Genomic DNA, 18,995 nt, shown 5'->3' on the forward strand with positions numbered 1-18,995 from the left:
TAACAAGAAAAATGTGAGAAAATATAAATCTGCAGCTTAGTTATCCGAGAAAGTATCACACATCATCTGTGCTGTTTTAAGGATGGTCAGTGGTCAGGTCATCTTATTTCACAAGCTACTAAAATAAACGTTATGTGTATATGTAGAGATAAAAAATATCAGGTAGTGTCGTTGAAACTGAATAAGGCACATATTATTTGTTTTGTAAGTAGCAAAGCCAAACTATTAATGACATTCATTCTTCTTTAAACGAAACAGACACAACAATAACAACAGTCAAAAATGCAATCATCGTCTGTACTTTATTTTCCTGTTAGAGGCCCATAACAGAGTGGCTTGGGGAAACATATAACAAGAAGGATCTCACAGTAATTATAATAAACAGACAGCAGAGATCCCACTGTCCCATAAGTGCATTTCAAGAAGTGTTAGCAAACCACGTTCCTCCTGCTTTCACCCACTTCCTCACGTCCTCCTGTGGGCTCTAACAAAAATGCCTTTCAAAGAAATTAGTTTTCAGCTTTAAAAAAGACTTCTCAAAGTCTACTGAGAGAATGCTGGAAGAACTCTAACACGCAGATACTGTATATAACAATAACTGTACTAGAATATAAGTACTAGAATAAAGACATAAGTGACCAAAATAATAAATTAGTCTAATTTAGCATTTGCAAAATTACTTGGAGAATAATACATTATAAAATAGCAAATAATGTTAAAAGGGAAAAAGACATTGTCATCATATTCAGGAAGCCATTGTCATCAACATCTATTTATTTATGTGTATTTTAATCTGTTATCGTCCAGTCAGATTTGCATTCTGGGTTACATGTCGTTCCTCCACAAAAGATAGGTGACCACGATTTAGAGATGTTGATGGAAGTGTCAATGCAATGTTTCTGCGAGCTTTGATGTCTGTTGTGCCTCAGGAGGCCACGAGACAATTCTGCAGCTTTAGCTCGCTGAAAACTTTGAAGCATTCTGACACCAGTCTTTGTCTCTGTGAAATGGAGATTATTTTATACAATTATCGCACAAAACAACAAGATTATCATCACAGTGGTAATAACAGGTCTATTGCGCTGAAACAGTTGGACAGATGTGGTGGTTTAGACACCAGCGTGTGAACAGGGCCCTCATTACACCAAGAGACAAACAGTGCCTTCAGATAATGGGCTCTCATTTGATCCAGTTCAATTCAATACTGATTGAATCAAACAAAACATTGCCCTTTCGTTCTCCCTGAAATTGCATTCCTCAAAATACTGCGGGGGTGAATGGAAGAGATGAGGGAAGCTGCGAAACCAAATAAACAAATAGAGGGAATAATTTGTTTTGAAAGATTAAATAGCACTGGCTGGCCCATCGGCCTTGATTGTTGGAATCGGTGCACTTCATCCAACTTTGAAGATGAACTACACGTACAGCATAAATGGAAATGGCAACTGTGTGGCCAATCTTCACTGCGTAATGCACGGGCATGGAAGTTATTAATACCCCTTGGCTTATCTTGACATTAAAGATGATCTCAAATTAGTGCTTTTCATTTTAACCGGTGTTGTTTGTTTTTAAACAGATGCAGAGAAAATGTCGTTTTAGTTATTCAAGGACATATTTATGTACATTTTTAAATTGGTGCAAACTAGCGAAAGTCATTCTTGGTGCCTTGGGGTTGTTTATATTGAACAAAAGCTTTAATTGTGTGCAGGTGCTTGACAGATGAGAAAAGTGAGTTACATGTGGGCTACAACTCATCACGTTTAAATCTTACATCAAGTGGCATTGGGTTTGTTTCCAAATGGCTGCTGATGAGGAATTCACAAATGTTTCTCATGTACAGCAAACGCGGAAGATATAATTAAACTTAGGTGTTAAATGTAGGTGTTTGTGGGCCACAGTTCTGGGCACTGTTTCTATAAGCCACTTTGTGCTCAGCTTGTCTTGAAAGTTTAAGTCAAAGAGAAATTAAATTCTTCCTTGGAGAATGTCATCAAGCGATTATAATAATTTATAATCGCTTGATGACAAGCGAAGTGACCCTATAGTAGCGGCAGAGTTGGCGAGTTTCTTTTAAATCAGAGTAAAATAGCACAAAGTGCAAAGTTCAGTAATAATATTAATTAATATTAAAATAGAAAGTTTGCCATAGTTCTCCCGCTAATTTAAAACTGAAATATGTAATCAAATTCTATGTGCAAAGGGTCTGTTTTTGAAATCAAGAGTATTAAACCCAAGAAAGGTAGCATCTCTAACATATAGGAGTCAGGGACCTGAAACAGTGATTTGAACAGCGTCGATCTGTTTGGCTTTGGGAAGGAATATTGTTTAATACATTCATTTATTTCATACTTGACATTCGTTATTCATTTTTATCCTTTATAACTCATTATCTGGACATGACAACAAACTTGAGTGTAAACTCTCTTATTTAGCATTGATCATGTTGAATACTCATTATACCATACTTGACATGTTTTCCAGCTGTGTTTACAAACACAGATGTGTTTCTCAGGCACCAGGGGGCCATCTTCAGCCCCCCCACCAATGCCTGCATTTTTTCCATTTTCCTTTTATGACCATCATTTGGCAACTGGTGGTTTGGAGGACAGAAAGCAAAGGAACAGCTGGGGAAAAAAGCTTCGAGACCCTCAGTGGCCTCCGCACCCGGGGCAGTACACAAGAGGAGGAAAACACTGTTATTTCAAACAAGGAAAAACTTCAAATGCAGTTTGCTGGAGCGATGCTCTGTGATCTTACATGTACATATTATTTCTCTGTCTGCATCTTCTCTCTCCCACTGGATTCAATGTCTTCCTGCTTTCTTTCTCTGCTCCCGTATCTCTACCACAAAAGGGCATTTTCTGTTCTTTACATTTATTTATTCATTTGGCAGACACTGATATCCAAAGCAACTTGTGCTTTCAAGCTATGCCTCTTATGAGTATTACATGCGAATCAAACCCATGACCTTGATTTGAAATATCGTGCTGTGCCGGCACTCAGCTACAGCACACATACAGTTGCAGAAAAAAATTAGAGAATTAATCAGTATTTCTAGATTATTTCTAGATGTATTGTGCCCATTTCAGGCCAGTGTCTGTTGAATTTGAACAAAATCAAACCTCAGGAGTGACATAAAGTCATCCAACAGCAATGTGAAAGACACGTGAAAACTGTGATAAAAATCAAGGTTATCACATAAAAAATATTTTTGAACTTTTCCTAAATACATGTACAAATATTACTGTTGTATTCATTAAAAGTGAATATAAACTTGTTTTCTTTGCAGTATTTGAGGTCTGAAAACTTTTCGGCAATTAAATGCTAATAGAAACAATCTTTTTATTAAAAATTTGTGAGAAATATTGTTAGTAGTTCACAGAATGAAACAAAAATAATAAACACATAAATAGTAAATTCAGAAAAACTGTAACATTGGTACATTGGTTTTTGTTATTATGATTCCTGTGCAAATACTGTGTATTTATACAGCTGCTATGGCACAATAAAAAGCCTGTGACCATAACTAGAAGAGAGAGAGAGACTTTGAGAGAAAAATTGCATCTTAGTTACTTTCCATAAAACGTAGTGATGTAACATAATTCATATATTATTAATAAGAATTACGCAACACCCTTGAACAGCAAGGAATTCTGCCTCAATGTGACCGATGGATAAAAAAAGAGTTGAGATCATTAATTCACCATTTAAAAATATCCTCACCAATGCTAATAAGCAGCTCATAAAAAGCAAAACTGATCCTATATTCTTAGTCAACAGTAGGATTTAGCTTTTTTTAATGTTATATACTCTCTGGAGACTACGGCTTACACCTTAAATAGGTTCATAGTCTGATACTTCAGTAACTCTTTAGCACTCTTTGATTTAAACGTCACTTCAGCATTTACCTCTGGCTGTCACTGACTGTTTACATGTACAGTTCAATACGCATTTTATTTAAAATATTTCTACAGCTTTCTCTCATTTCAAACATTCGCCAAATAATAAGAGAGTCTCTGCTGATGTTTTAAAATGGCAAAGAGGCTCTGAAAGAAACATATCAAGCTTTTGACAGTTCTGTAGTAACAACACAATAGCTCTGAGGTGAGCGGAGGCAGGGGTGGGTGTAGCTTAGACAAATTGCAGTCATAATAGAGCCCTATGGTCACGTTTGAAGATGGTTTATCTACAGGGCACATCTATAATTGAAAAGACTAGAATGAACTGCTTCTTTCGAAACAGCAGGCGAATAACCTTTGTACATGGTGTAAAAATGAGAAGGGTGGTATGTTGTCTGTGTAAATTAAATATATATTTGACACCAAAGGCCTGTTCACTAAGGTTTGCGAGTAGAAAAACACCTAAAATGCACCCATATACTCCATGTTGATATGTGGTCTGCTGAAGATTGCATGTTTAAGATGAGCAAAATACTTAGTCTTGTCATTTTTTTGTGGAGTTCTCTAGAAAAATATGTAATTTAAAGGTCATTTAAGTTGTTACAAACTTGTATAAAGTTTGTTGCAGTTCTGGAGCACTATTGACTTTCATAGTAGGAAAAACTACTGTGGTAGTCATAAGGGCCCAGGACTGTTTGCTTACAAACATTCTTCCAAGTATCAGAACAAAGACATTTATACAGGTTTGAAACAACTTGAGGGTGAGTAAATGATGACAGGATTTTCTTTTTGCGTGCACTATCCCTTTAAGGACAGCTTCCACCTGTGAAATACATCATTTGAATGGACTTGAGTTTGATTTCGATTAAAGCACCAAAGCAGGTGAGCTGCCATCATACAAGAGCGAAAAATCGCACACAAATATTTAGCTTTTTGTGTGACTAAAAATTATACTTAAAAACAGTATATTGAAAAGCTGCCTTAAAATTTTAACTTAAATTGGCTTTACAAGTCAGTTGAATAGTTAAATTTTCCTGAAAAATCTAGTCGCATTTCGTATACTTTGATAATGTTGAACTTGGTTCAATTATTTTGATGAATGAAAGTAAAAACATTAACATGACTTCATGATCATTTTAAACTGTATTTTTGCAATTATTTTTAATGAATCACTTGCAAAGCACACAACTGCACTCCAGCACCCTTCATTTGGGATTTTGTTAGCAAACATTGACCAAAGTCTTCTTTGATATCAAGAAATAGTGAATAAAACCTTAATCTTACAAAAAGTTACATGAAATTAGCTCAGACTCTTTTCATTTGATATCGATGTTGGTGTTTGCATGATTACATGTTTGTACCTTCATGTGTTTCATGACCGTACCTGTGCATCTATGGGTTTGTTGAGAGCACTGCAGCCTTCCATGCTTCAGAAAAGAAAAATAATTAAGGAGAAAGCTTCTTCTAACTGAAGATGCAAAAACCTGCTGCTGCTCTTATCTCTGTCTTGGGAGAGAAGCCATCCGAACGCTAACTCCGGATTAGTGGAGGGGACCTGTCAGCCCTGCTTTACCCAGCTGCACATCAACACTTATTTGGCACAGTCAGGTTGAAGACTCAGGCATCTCTCTCTCTCTCTCTCTCTCTCTCTCTCTCTCTCTCTCTCTCTCTCTCTCTCTCTCTCTCGGCATGAAAAAAAAATGACTAGCCCCTTTTGCTAAGCAGGAATAAAGTATCTCAGAGGTGTCCTTTAGGTGACGGTGTCAATTTATGTTCTGAAGTGTCTCGGGTTGCCAGGGTTCCTACGCGTTTTGGAAAAGCATGGAATTTTATTTGATTGTTTTCCAGGTCTGAATTAGCATGGAAAAAAAGGAAATTGAGTATGAAGAAAATTATTAGTTTCCAGACTATTTCCCTATCCATTTTTCTAAAACATCAAATTAATGAAGTTAGGAGCATGTTTTGAGCGCTGCTAAAAGATTGGCGCTAGATCAAATCTGCTGGAGGACTGTTTGTTGTGATTGGATGTTACGCAGTAACCATTGAGAGCCATACAGCAGAGCCATTGAGAGAGAGAGTTGTGTCAACTCTGTTGACTCCAATGTAACGCATGGAGCTGCATCAAAACAGACCGATTGCTTTCTCCCTCTTTCCAGAGCGCTCGGGAGTTTGCACTCCCGATTTGAACGTGCTTAACACGCGTCAAAATTTAAATAACGAACCTAACTAAACGGCCGATTGTAATATCCCATAATGCAAACTACAAAATGTTGAAACGAGACAAGTACATGACAAGACCTTCACTAGTTCATCCTAAACTGCATGGATTTGACTCAGGTGCCTTTATAGGTTGTGGTTAGCCTATTAAAACAACAATATTATTTGCAAATATTTCAAACGCATCAATGAATTATTGTTCTTTAATTCTCTTTCTATATTATTATAACACTTTTTTTAATAAAAAAACAAGTGTCTGCTACTTTTGTAAATTGATGTCTACAGTATGTCTGTAGCTGCACAAAAAGTCAAAGGAATAGCACTTACATTTGTCATTCCAAACCCAAATGCTCTTGAAAGATTGATTTTATTTCAATCTGGTAATATTTGTATACAAATATCAACTGACCATGTGTTTACTCATCACTGATAAACATAAAAAGACAGACATGGGTTTAGCCATTTTTATCTAATTTGCACTCAATTGTTCTAAAATGCACATATGTAGCTCAAGAAAATCTTTTTTTTTGTTTGGGACAAACTCAGATTTGGACCTCGGTATTTCAAAAATCCTGCATACGGCCAGGATTGAATGTTGTCAAATTTTGAAAGAAGCCAAGTTAATGGACTTTATACATGAGAACAGTTAGATTTTTAAAACCATCTTTTTTATGTTAATTATGGTCTGAAAAATCTTCAGGGAAGTCTGTATGTTTGAGTCTGGAAAAGTATGGAATTTCAAAATGGAAAATGTGAAGGAACCCTGGGTTGCGAAAGAAATCCTTTAATGCCTGGAATAAAACATGGTCTTTTAACATTTGCATTGGAAAGAGTTTAAATCCACTAAACTGAACATAAACCCTGCATAATCCACGGAGATAATTTTTTAGCATTAGGTAATAGATCTCAGTAGAACTTGGTAATTGCACATCGCAGTAAAAATGTGAGGTTTGTCTTTGTAACCTAAAGACTTTTCTGTCACAATATAGTGGAAATGCTTGAATAGTTTGTGGTCTTGCAGGTACGCCCAGCCTGTCCCTTATAAATTGATCTTGCTCTTGCCCTCAGCTGAAAACCAGAAAGCCTGGTTACTCTGTGCAAAGGGAATCATACATAAAAAATGTCTGATGAACTCCCTGTGCTATCATAGGTCTTTTGATAGCAAGAGAGGGTCTTCTGGGTATTTTCATAATTAGTAGTTTTGTGTCAGGCAGACTAGCATGGTATTTATGAGCCTCCGAGCTGGTGTTCTCTTTAACATTTAGCCAGAGGAAATTGTTATGACATGCTGAAAAAATGCAAGTACAGTATCTACATCAAGGGAATCTAGCCTATCATGACCGTTTTGTAACGATGTAAATGAATCAAGACAACCCATAGAGGGTTAATTAGAGGCACTCTTGTCTATTTGTGAAGTACAATATTAATGTTCTTCACAACCAGACAGCTTTTACTGTCAATTTACATCATCAACTTCCTCCCCACAGATTCCGTGAGAAATCCATTAATGAATGCCAAAAAAAATTCATGCCGCATGAAAGATACGGCACACGCATACCATTCAGTGAAGGAATTAATAGTAATCTGTTTCCTGCAAAAGCCACTCATGTGAAAAGCTGATGGCATGCGTAGCAGATTTTTTTCGGAAACAAAGCAAATGAGCCTTTTCATAAATTAAAGCCATATATTTGGTTTGGGTTCCATCCTCATTATTTCCAAATCATAACAGGAAATAATGAAAGGTTTGAGGGATACTCGATCTATGTGCTTGTCTTTGCCTTGTACTTTCCCTTGCTGCAAAAATGGCAATTTTGTGGTCAGCGGATGAGTAACAATGTCTCAATTCACAGGGGATTACTCATGCTTTGCTCAGTTTATCATTCTTATTTGCTCCTATACTGAAGCAAGAACTTTAGTGAGGATTTCTTAAACTCCGCAGTAGAACGGGACCACTAGATAGAGCCCCAGTAAGTATCTTGGCATGGAAACTTAAGTAGAAAAGAAAAAGAAAAAAGCTTGGCTTTGAAGAACAAGCAGAGGGCTTGTCTAATCCTGCAGGCAGATTTAAACACAAAGAGAAAACGAGCTCAGGCACAATGGCGAAAAGAGAGAGAATAGGAGAATACTATGCTGTAGGCCTCTACAAAGCATCCCTCTTCATTTTACTGCTTACTGTACCTTTTCCCTGTGTTCACTTTATTTCATCTTACACACCACGCCCGCCATCTTCGGCTCGCTCTCTCGCTTTCATTTCTTTTAAAGTCTGGTAATCTTGCTTTCTTTCAGCTTTCTCTGTGTGTCACGAGCTCAGAATTTAAGTGCTTCGTGTTCCTTAGCATCTACACGTGTCTCCGTCTGAATGACGTTAATGGTCTTTCTCTTTTTTCTTCTTTGACATGCGGCAACGGTTGGCAAGCAAAGCTATGGCCCATCTGGAGAATAAGAGAGCAAGCGGGAAACAGGGACATGAGAGGGAGGGCGTATCAGAGGTAAAAGTGCTGGAAGTTCATATGCCATTCCCTCAGTACTTGGTTCCGGGCTTAATGAATCCGACTGCCTCTTATAGTGGCATATCCTCCCATGATGAGCACTCTGGGGCTTCTGCCACATTCCAGCAATCCCGAGGACTGCCTCGGTGAGACCACGAGTGGCCCCGGCACTGGCCGCAGGGGGACGCCTGGGCTCTAATGCAGCTCAGACCAGAGGATGACAGGAGGGAGAGGAGAGTGTTGATAGAGCTTGGTTTGCCTCCAGTGTTCATTACCGCAAACATTAAAGCCTAATGGACAGCATACGGAAAGGAAAACACATTACCCACACGTGTTTTGTCCAAGCGCTGTCGTTTGCCGTCCGTTTTAAAGACCCATAAGAGCGTGCTGTAAAAGCAAACACTTGTCTGTGACTTTCTCGTTTGGAACATTGTTCCTCATTAACATGGCTAAATATTGAAACAAACATTCAAACGCCCCTCCCAGTTGACAGATTGTTTACAGTTTACAAACAGCATCTGCGCGCACTTGTGAATTAGCATCCCTCTTTTGTTGTCGAGTATTTTCGTCCCTTTTTTGTTGCCATAATGGAGCTCATTAATGCAAAACATAATGGGTGCCCAACAAATGATGGGTTTTGACACCGTTTCTACGCAGGACACTTCCATTTTTTATATCCGGTCCAAAAAGCGAGCAGGCTAATCAGAATATCAATCTTGCTGAATACAATGCCGTCGAATTAGAGAAAGATAAATACAGCAAAAAACATGATCGTTCGGCAGAGCTTGGGTAACTTTTCAGTTTGAAGTTTGTCTACTTTCAAATTAAGCTCCCTTACTTTTCTTAAAATATGTTTTTCATAAAAGGTATTTAAAAATGTATATATTTGACAATCTTGACACTATCTCACCTTAGAAAAAATGGTTTATAAATAGTTTAGAGTCTGGTGTGGATGAACTTGACCCCATCGCCCCAACATTTTACCTGACATCATTGATGTTCTGTCTGCATGGAGGCAAATCCCCATAGCTATGTTCCCACATCTAATGGAAAGTGTTTCAGTACCCAGGCAAAAAGTGCACTAAGTACAATTTAAGTACACTTCAATAATGTACTCTATTGTCACATATTAATTTTGTACTTAATGTACTAAAAATCTAGATTTTGTACTTCTATTCATTGTGTCTTGAAATGCACGGTTGACTACACTTAGATCTTCTTAAATTAATCTTAAAATCTTAAAGGTCCAGTGTGTAATTTTTTGGAGGATCTATTGACAGAAATGCAATATAAAATACATAACTATGTTTTATATCTGTGTTTTCAGAGGTGTATAAAGAAGTGTTGTGTTTTTATTATCTTGCTATGAGCTATTTCTATCTACATACACAGCGGGTCCCCTTACATTGAATTCGTCATGTTGTTTGTACAGTTAGCCCTAAACGGACAAACTGCTCTAGCGCGTTTCGTAAATGTTATGTCCTTCGGCAAAGAAGCAAAAACATGACGACATGTTTGTCCTGTGAGAGCTGCCATAGTGCTTCGAAAGGGAGGGGTGGAGTGAGTCGTTAATTGCAATTCACAACCTCACCACTAGATGCTGCTAAATTCTCCACATTGTTCCTTTAAGAAGTACTAAAAACTTTGCACTTTAAGTATATTTAAGTGCATTATAGTGCATTTTTTTCACCTGGGTAAGAATGAAAGCTAAAATATAGCTGATATTAGCATAATAGCAGCAAAAGGATGACTGTTTCCCTCTCAGTGCTCATGGTTAAAAACATTAAAGCTTCAATCAGCACATACAGTGTGGGTGAGGTTTTTAAGCATCCACAAATTTTATCCACATAGCCCATATTTAATGCATCATAAATAATGCAAAATACTTAAATGTATCTCATTAGATCTGTGTTTATGTGTGTTTATGTTCATAAACATCACCGTGTTGGTCTATGCGTCTGTTTTCAGTTAAGGCTAATTTTTCATATATTCTTATTGTTTCTACAGAATCCCCTCACCTCACAGGTGTGTATTCATTAAGCAAAAAGAAGCAACCTCCCACTGTTGAATAAGCTACGTAATGAGCCAATCAGGATGCTTGGTGTTTATAAAGCAGTGCTTTGAGACAGGTGGAAGTAATAACACGCTCGATGGGAATGAAAGCCTCTTATCAGCACTTAGCGGATGATGCATTTAGTGCCTATCTATTTGATTCGATACAGCCTTGCCACAGCAACCTTGGGCCTTTGTTAAGACGTCAGAGTAGACGGCAGTCAATTGGATCAGAAAATTAAAGAGTGACATCACATCCTTAGCATAATCTCTGGTATATTGAAGAAGGGAGCGAGGAAATACTTTGTGAACTCGTGTGGAGGTCTCATGAAGAACTAAAACCTTTAGGTCTAAGCCATTGAGCTTCACTGTATTACTGGCGTCAAAAGATGCAGCATTAAAAGCTCCACATTTGCTCAGTTCATCCAAGCTCGTACTGGAAGTCACCCTCCCTCTGTCAATCCATCTCAGTTCCATCAGGACGTATTATGAATACTGTACATCTCAGGTTGGGATGTGAGGGGCAACGGGTACCTAAACCTGGCAGATTTCCCTTGTGAGATTACTGGCACGGTAAATCACGGCTGGTGTCGTCGAGGGGCGTCGGGCTGGCGTTCCCGCTGGCTGCGGCTCATTTAAAAGCGCTAGAATCCCGAGCGGCATTGACGGCGTGTATCAGCAAGCCAAGCGTCGCTCTGACAGCTGCATTAGGAGCTGCCACACTCGCTTCACTTTAAAAAGTATTTTCTCCTGCGTCTTTTTTTTCTGGATCTCCACTATGATCCTCTAGTCTCATTGGCTGGTTTTTCTTTTCTTGATATTGTCCTAAATTCTTGTGAATATTCCTTTTATTTTTATGACTCTCGCTCGCATTTTTATGAGATTTTTTATTTATTTCTGCTTTTTGTGTTTATCTTACCTTCTACAGTACTTTCTTTTCCTCTTGCCTTTATTTTATTCTTGCCTCTTCATTTGTGTCCATGGCATAATTTTTGGAAACATTTTAAATGGCACTAGAAAGGCACTGTGGGAACAGATGCTATTTGTAAAGCTGTTCAAATTTGAGCACATAAATACTTTCACAAATGGTGGTCAAGTAGTTTTGTTGTTTATGATGTGATTCTGAGCAAGCTTTATTTGTCAAATCAACATGGAGAGAGAGTTTTGGTTTATAGTCATAATTAAAAACACAGAAAGGTAACAGTTTTATTTTCCACAGCAATATTAAAAGCTATAACAACAAATGAAGAGTTTATTTCCAAAAAGAGATAATGTTTTTTATTGTGCGTTCCGATTAATATCAATCAAACTGCAGTTGGTTCGTTTTGATTTAAGCCATAATAACTCAAAAAAAATACAGCTAACTAACACAATAAAAACATGATAATATAACAAAAAACATGATTTTTAAAAACGGAGTTATCTCTTTTTGGAAATAAACCCTTCAAATATTGCCGCCATGTTATGAATTCAAAATAAAGTGTCAGTAACATATACTGTACACTCTGAAAAAGGATGTGTTAAATAATAACACATTTTTGTGTTATGGGATGTTTACATATAATGTGTTTTTTTAACACAATATGATTGTTTTTTGTTAAATATAAAAGGAACACCGAAACAGCTCAAAGTAACACAAAACTAGACACAGAGATGTGTTCAGTTAAAGTGATAATTCACCCAAAAAGGAAAATTCTGACATTATTTATTTCACCCTCTTGTCATTTCAAACCTATATGACTTTCTTCTGCAGAAGAAAGGAGATGATATTTTGAAGAATGTTGGTAACCGAACAACGGCGGTACCCATTGACTTGGGCTCCACCGTTGTTTGGTTACAGCATTCTTCAAAATATCTTCTTTTGGTGTTCTTCAGAAGAAAGAAAAAACAGACATTTTTGAAATGACAAGAGGATGAGTAAATGTTTTTAGAATGTAGATTACACCAAATCTCACATTTGGGACAGTAATTTCAAAACTGTGTAAAGAATATGATGCTCACTTAAAATGATTTTGTTCCTATATCCGGTTAAGTTTTGATCACATCATTCCTTTCTGTATGTATGAACTTATTTTGATAAATGAAAAGAAGCCAAAGCCAAAAAATGTTTTACTAATCTAACAAAACTGCAGTTTTCAACAGAACAACAGCAGATCAGGCAAGAGCAGTGGAAAACAAAAGCCTCTATCTTACTAAACACCTCTCCAAGTCTTCTCTGCATCAGCACCATTCTCCAAGCCTGAGGAAACGTGGCTCCTTTTGAGATATGAGAGATGCACCTGGCTCCACTAAAACGAGTCGGAGTTGCTGGGCTGTCGATTCCCCTGCCTCCTTATGTCTCTCTAATGTGCCTCAGACCGTCTGCGTATCTCTCTCTCTTCTGTATTTTAATTGTCTCTTTATCACCTGCACTCTCTATTCCTTTCAGCTCCCTTTTCACTCCCTCTTTTCATTCACCCCTTGTTTTTCCTCTTTATTTCGCACTTTTGCTCTCATCTTTTAACCACCCCTCGTCTCTGATACCGCCCCCTCTCTTTCTCCCTTCTCTCTGATTCATAGCCACGGGCCTCTCTTCAGAGCGTTCTCTCATTTTGCTGTGCAGGTGTGCATCTGTGATATCCAAATGTTTCGCTCAGCCCTTTTGCAAAATGTAAGAAACAAGTTCACGAGTGCTCGGCGTCAAAGCTCTGTTCCTCTCCCTCTGCTCTGCCTTTCTGTCAGTATCTAAACCTTTCCAGAGTTTTGCCTTCCCAATGCACCGCTGATGATTGACAGGTAATATGTTCACGGAAATAAGATTTTAAGAATTTTCATTATGATGTGCTCTCGGGCTTCCAAGCTAAACTTGTAATTAGTTGACCCGTCTTATATGGATGCAAGGGGTCATCCGAACAACTGTACTGTAGCTCCATCCATTATTATGACTGATAGATGGTCACTGGAGCTTCCAAAGAGCATTGACATCATCAGTGATGGGAGTAACTACCCACAGGGAAGATCACAAATCATAAATGAGATCTCTTTAATGTCTCAGTTGTTTCTACTAGACAGAAATGAGATTAAATAGAGTGCAAATAGAGAGGTTTGGTCTTTCGCTTCTCAGATGTTTCTGCTGAGAAAAAGATCCCATTCATTTTTACTCTCTCTTCTAGAGTTTCAGAAGAGATGTCAACTGTTCTCAGATTCGCCAATATATCAAAGTCTGTGGTCAAACTACATTTTCTGTTTGAATTCACACTTTCCATGTTTATTTTTCTGACCAAATATCAAAGCTTTGAGTTATTGATTGTTTTAACTGTTTGTCAACAATTGTCTCAAGTTAGTCTATTTTTATTAGTATTTCTTCTGTCTCGTTGAAATTGTTCATTAAACACAATGGTGGCCAAGAATCACCGGGAGGACATATTTGATATTTTCAAACCATACATGCAGAAAATCCCACTATATTTGTATGGTTTAAAAATTTGCACAGTGTTTAGAGGCTGTTATATGGATAAAGATGAAAAGATTCTCTACGATTTGAACATGTTTACATAAATTTGTGTGTATTACAGTATGTTTTTCTTTTTGACAATTGAAATGTACCTTCATTATCACAGGTTTTAACAATGATTACTGACCTTGAAAACAGTCTCAGCTTTTAAACTTTTTATGTGCAATAATAGTAAGTTTTGTAGTAAAGTCTACTTTAATTCCAAATTGATTGCTTTTTAAACATTGTTGTCATTTCAGCGCTTAGACAATCTCTGTTGCTCTTTCTTTCTGTCTCTGTCTCTCTTTCTGTTTCTTTCCTTTCCAAATAAAGAGACTGTCTCTTTTGTTACAGGGTGCTACAATTCATTACGGTGAACAGCTGCGCACATGCACTGAAGCAATTAAAACAATGAGCCGCTCTCCTTGAGAAGATTTCATCAGTATGAAGCGACACATGAAGGTTACTACATTTAGGCGAGAACTGTCTGTGCAGACAGATTCTGATGAGGAAAGAATTTTTTTTTATTCCCATTCATTAATTGTTTGCTTTTTATTCCAATGCATAGATGTGGAGAATTTTCTTCTCTTTCTTTCCTTCTGTTTAATTCTTTGTCCTTGCTCCCTTTTTTGGTCTTTTTTTAGTGGCCACGTTTCACATCATCTGTTGAAAGAAATGAAAAGATAAGGAATAAACGTTAAGAATCAAACAAAAAAAATGTGTTAAGAATCACACTTCTGCGATTTTAGCTCCAACTTACAATAGATTCATAGAACAATACATAGATCGAGGTGTTTACTCTGACATTGCTCTAAATTTAAATACAACACAGAGTCACATCTGTGCGTTTATCGCCTCATTTAACTGGATTGTGGGAAGATTGTTAAAGGCATCTAAAAATGGCTCAGTTCTTTGGCATGTTTGTATTCTAAATCGTTTTGGTTTATCTTATGGCAAAGACTTTTATTTTTAAATGATGTTTAACAAACTTTTCTAAAGAATTATCTCTCTTAGGTGTAAATCTTTTTTGTCTGATTTATATTTTGTGAAACTAAAGAGTGATTTTTGGCTGTTCATTTTTAAGCTACCAATCATGGGAACAAACAACTAATCATTGTCCTCCTTTTAGCAAACTTACGAAAGCCATTATTATCATTTTCAAATATTAATTTTCTTATATGCAATGTGCACAGCGGATGCCAGTGAGATTATTTGATTCAGCATGATGCCATTTTCCTAGCAATTTTCTTGCAAATTGCACTTCTATCAACAAAAGCATCGTTCCACCGAACACACGGTATGTAATCCAGTTTACCATTTAAATATCATTTATGCTCTGGCCCCTCTGCAGTATTACCAGCTGATGTTTAATTTACGACATCTAAACTTTTAATTTGAACTTTGTTGATGCTGTTTATCCTCCCTGCCTCCAAAGCCAGAGAATGAGATTTGTGATATTTCAGATATCTTACAATGAATTATTCAAATTCAGGACCATGTTTTCCCTCTCCACTGTTTAATCCTTGTTGGCCACAGTGTGATACCGGAGAGCTTTAAGGGAGGGAGGAGAATTGGGTGTGCCAGGGGAGGACTGGACCACTGGTATGAGTGGCCTGCTTATGGGATACCCATCTGTCTAACACAGCAAAGAAGCAGATGGCACGGAGAAGGAAAAATTTTCAGGTGCCCTATACAAAAAACTAATGGCCCAATATATAATTGCACATTATATGTGTGGAGATAAATTTATTTAAAAGTTGAGCATTTGTTTGATACATACAGTATACTGTATTGTCCATAAACATGTTAATTTCATTGGGTAGACTATATTATTTAAGTTCAATCAAAAATAATTTATTCACGCTCATGTATTTATAAATCTGTTACTTTCTTCTATTCTGAAGAAATGGATGCAGAAACACTTTAAAAAGTATCCACACACACTAAAATATTCTAAAGTTAACAGCTAGGGGGAATTTGGGATACTACTCGAATTTTGAGACTCTACTAATTTATAATGCTTATTGTGCTTAGATGCTCAAAAACCTATAGTCACCATTGTAATTTTCCTCATTGTAAATGATCAGTACTTTCTGCAAAATTTCTCATTTTATGTTATACAGAACAATGAGCATCATACATGTTTTAAAGTACATGAGAGAGTGATTAAACAATGTCAGAATTTTCAAATTTAAGTGAACTGTTCCTTTAATTTCCTATCTTCTGAGGGGACCCTCGCTTTCACATGACAAGGCCAACGCGGAAAAGCCAGTCATTAACATCCTTGGAGAATGTGAAATGGGACAGACAGAAATGCTTACACTCTCAAAATCCACTTTATCAGGAAGGACAGTGGGGACAAGTATAGTGCCTGAGCTCCAGAGAATCACACACTCATTAAAAAGATCCAATTAATGCTCAGGCATGGATGTGAGGTCTCCAGAGAGGAGAAAAACTTCCAGTCCCTGCCTCCAAACGGCTGGTGAAGGAGGATGTTGGTCACCGAGTCAATTACACCAATCCTTACTGGATCCTTACCTGACCCATCAGTACTCTGCACAGGGACACAACACTACATCATTCACAAAAAACAAGTGACAGAGAGTTTTGTGAAAAATTTTACACAGTTGTGTCAAAATTTATTTTGCCCATACTTTTTGGAATATATTTACTTTGACATGTATTATATTCCATATATTATGTATAGACGGTTTCAAAGTGACAACATAAACAAACGTTACTGCGCATGTGCGCGTTCGTGGGCTGCAGTTAACTTCCGGTACACATTCACAAACAATAGACCGTTTTCACAATGACGTCAGTTAACTTCCGCGTTTTGCAAAGCAGTGTATTCTAAGTTCCGGTTTGCCATCATACCGGAGATTTCTCAGTAAAATGCAGGTATGTTTAACAAAAACAACTAGAATCTAGCTACCAGGACTTATAGCAAGAATATGACTTGACTAAATAAGTCGTTCGTTTGACTCGTTGTGGTGCCATCCCAAAAAGGTAAAAAATCTCTCACGTACCTTCTCGGGATCAGTTCCACATTTATGGAATGATCTGCCCGCTGCTACAAGATTCAGCAGATTCTGTAGCCATCTTTAAGAACAGTCTGAAAACACATCTCTTCCGTCAACACCTGACTGATCAGTTCTGACTTCTATCTCTTTTGTACTCTTTCAAAAAAAAAAAAACCTTAGCTCTGTATACTGTGATAGGCTATGTGAGACCAATTTTCTTTTATTGCACTTATGCTTTTTGTTGTCCTTATGTTGTTCCAATTGCTTCCATTGTTTCTCTCATCTGTAAGTCGCTTTGGATAAAAGCGTCTGCTAAATGACTAAATTTATGTAAATAGAGAAGTTGACGATCACCAGCAGATGGCAGTAGTGCAACACAATGGATGCAAAATGCCGGTAAAAAAACAAGAAGTTTTGATCGTGTCGTGAGGAAAAAATAACCGCTGAACCTTCACTAGTAAAAGATAACATTTACATCTCCCGCAGAGAAGTAGCACTGGTGGAAGCAAGCAAACACTGCTTCAGAATATGTGTGACGTCATGTGAAAAGGGTCTATAGAGTGCCTGTAGATTATTTCTGATAACAATCAAAAGAAACCGAGAAGAACCATTACTTGGCTAAACTTGTCTCTCCAATATTTTTCATTTAAACTGCGATACCAGGCTCAACCGCTAGATGTCAATGTACCATACGGTTTGCGACCAAGCTATAGCACCCATTCAACAAATTGTTTATTTAATAAAATGAACATACAACAAAATTCAACAAATCGTGTATTTAATACAATTATTATACAGTAATATAATAAAACAAATTAATATTAACATAAATTAAACAAATATGAATAGTTATATTATTAGACACAAACACAAACCGTAAATTAATTGAGGTGCGCATGTCCAATGAAACGGTCTATATATTATGTTATATAAAAATTAATATATTAAAGATCAAATTAATAATTGATAATAAAGATCATTAAAAATAATAAATTAAATGTATTATATTGTATTTTAATTTTATTTAGTCATACTTTCGTAAGGTTGGTCTGGACCGCTCTTAGCTATACCTTATCGCCTTTGATGGTTCATACCGCTATGCAAAAAGCTTTTCTACATCGCAGTTTAATTTCACATATAAAATGTAATAATTTAATATAAATTCTATTTAGTATTAAATTTACATTTTTACTTGAACTTAGCTTTAATTTTACAAATAAAATACTCAGGTTTAATACACTCAGTGTAGGCTATTGAAGTGTTTTCATGAATAAAATTGTTATACACTGATGGTTGTTAGCGTTTTTAATTACAGCCTATTATCCCAAGGCACATCAGCTGGCAAACCATTTGACAGGAAAGGCATAGTCTATATAAAGGGAATGAATATTATGGGGAGTTTGGTCAAACCACGGCAGCGAGACAGCGAATAGTGTCTTAAATCAAAGACGCCGCCGTCCGCGGAGCCAGTTAGTGTATGCACAGTTTCATTAGAGAACATTTTAGTGCCCTGGCTACCATGTCAGAAGAGTAAATTCTACACAGATTTAGCCTGCCACGGGAGTAAATTCTGCAGCTCTTGCATCTTGTTGGCCCAACTTTGTCGAGACAATCTCGACGGAGCTACCCCCTCAGCCCCGAAAATCAGCTACTGCATGGCGGCAAGAGTCTTTTTGTTATCCCTCATTGTTGTTTGCGTCTGGGTTCAGTCCTGATCGTGACAGGTGGCAGTTTCAAGTTAAGTTTTTATTAGGGCCTATGTATAATCTAGCTTTCTAGTTCCAAACAAAATGTTTATTGTACACATACATTACCAGCACTTTATTAATAGTGTGTTCATTAT

This window comes from Triplophysa rosa, linkage group LG13 (genome assembly GCF_024868665.1).
Source record: "Triplophysa rosa linkage group LG13, Trosa_1v2, whole genome shotgun sequence".
Lineage (NCBI taxonomy): Eukaryota > Metazoa > Chordata > Actinopteri > Cypriniformes > Nemacheilidae > Triplophysa > Triplophysa rosa.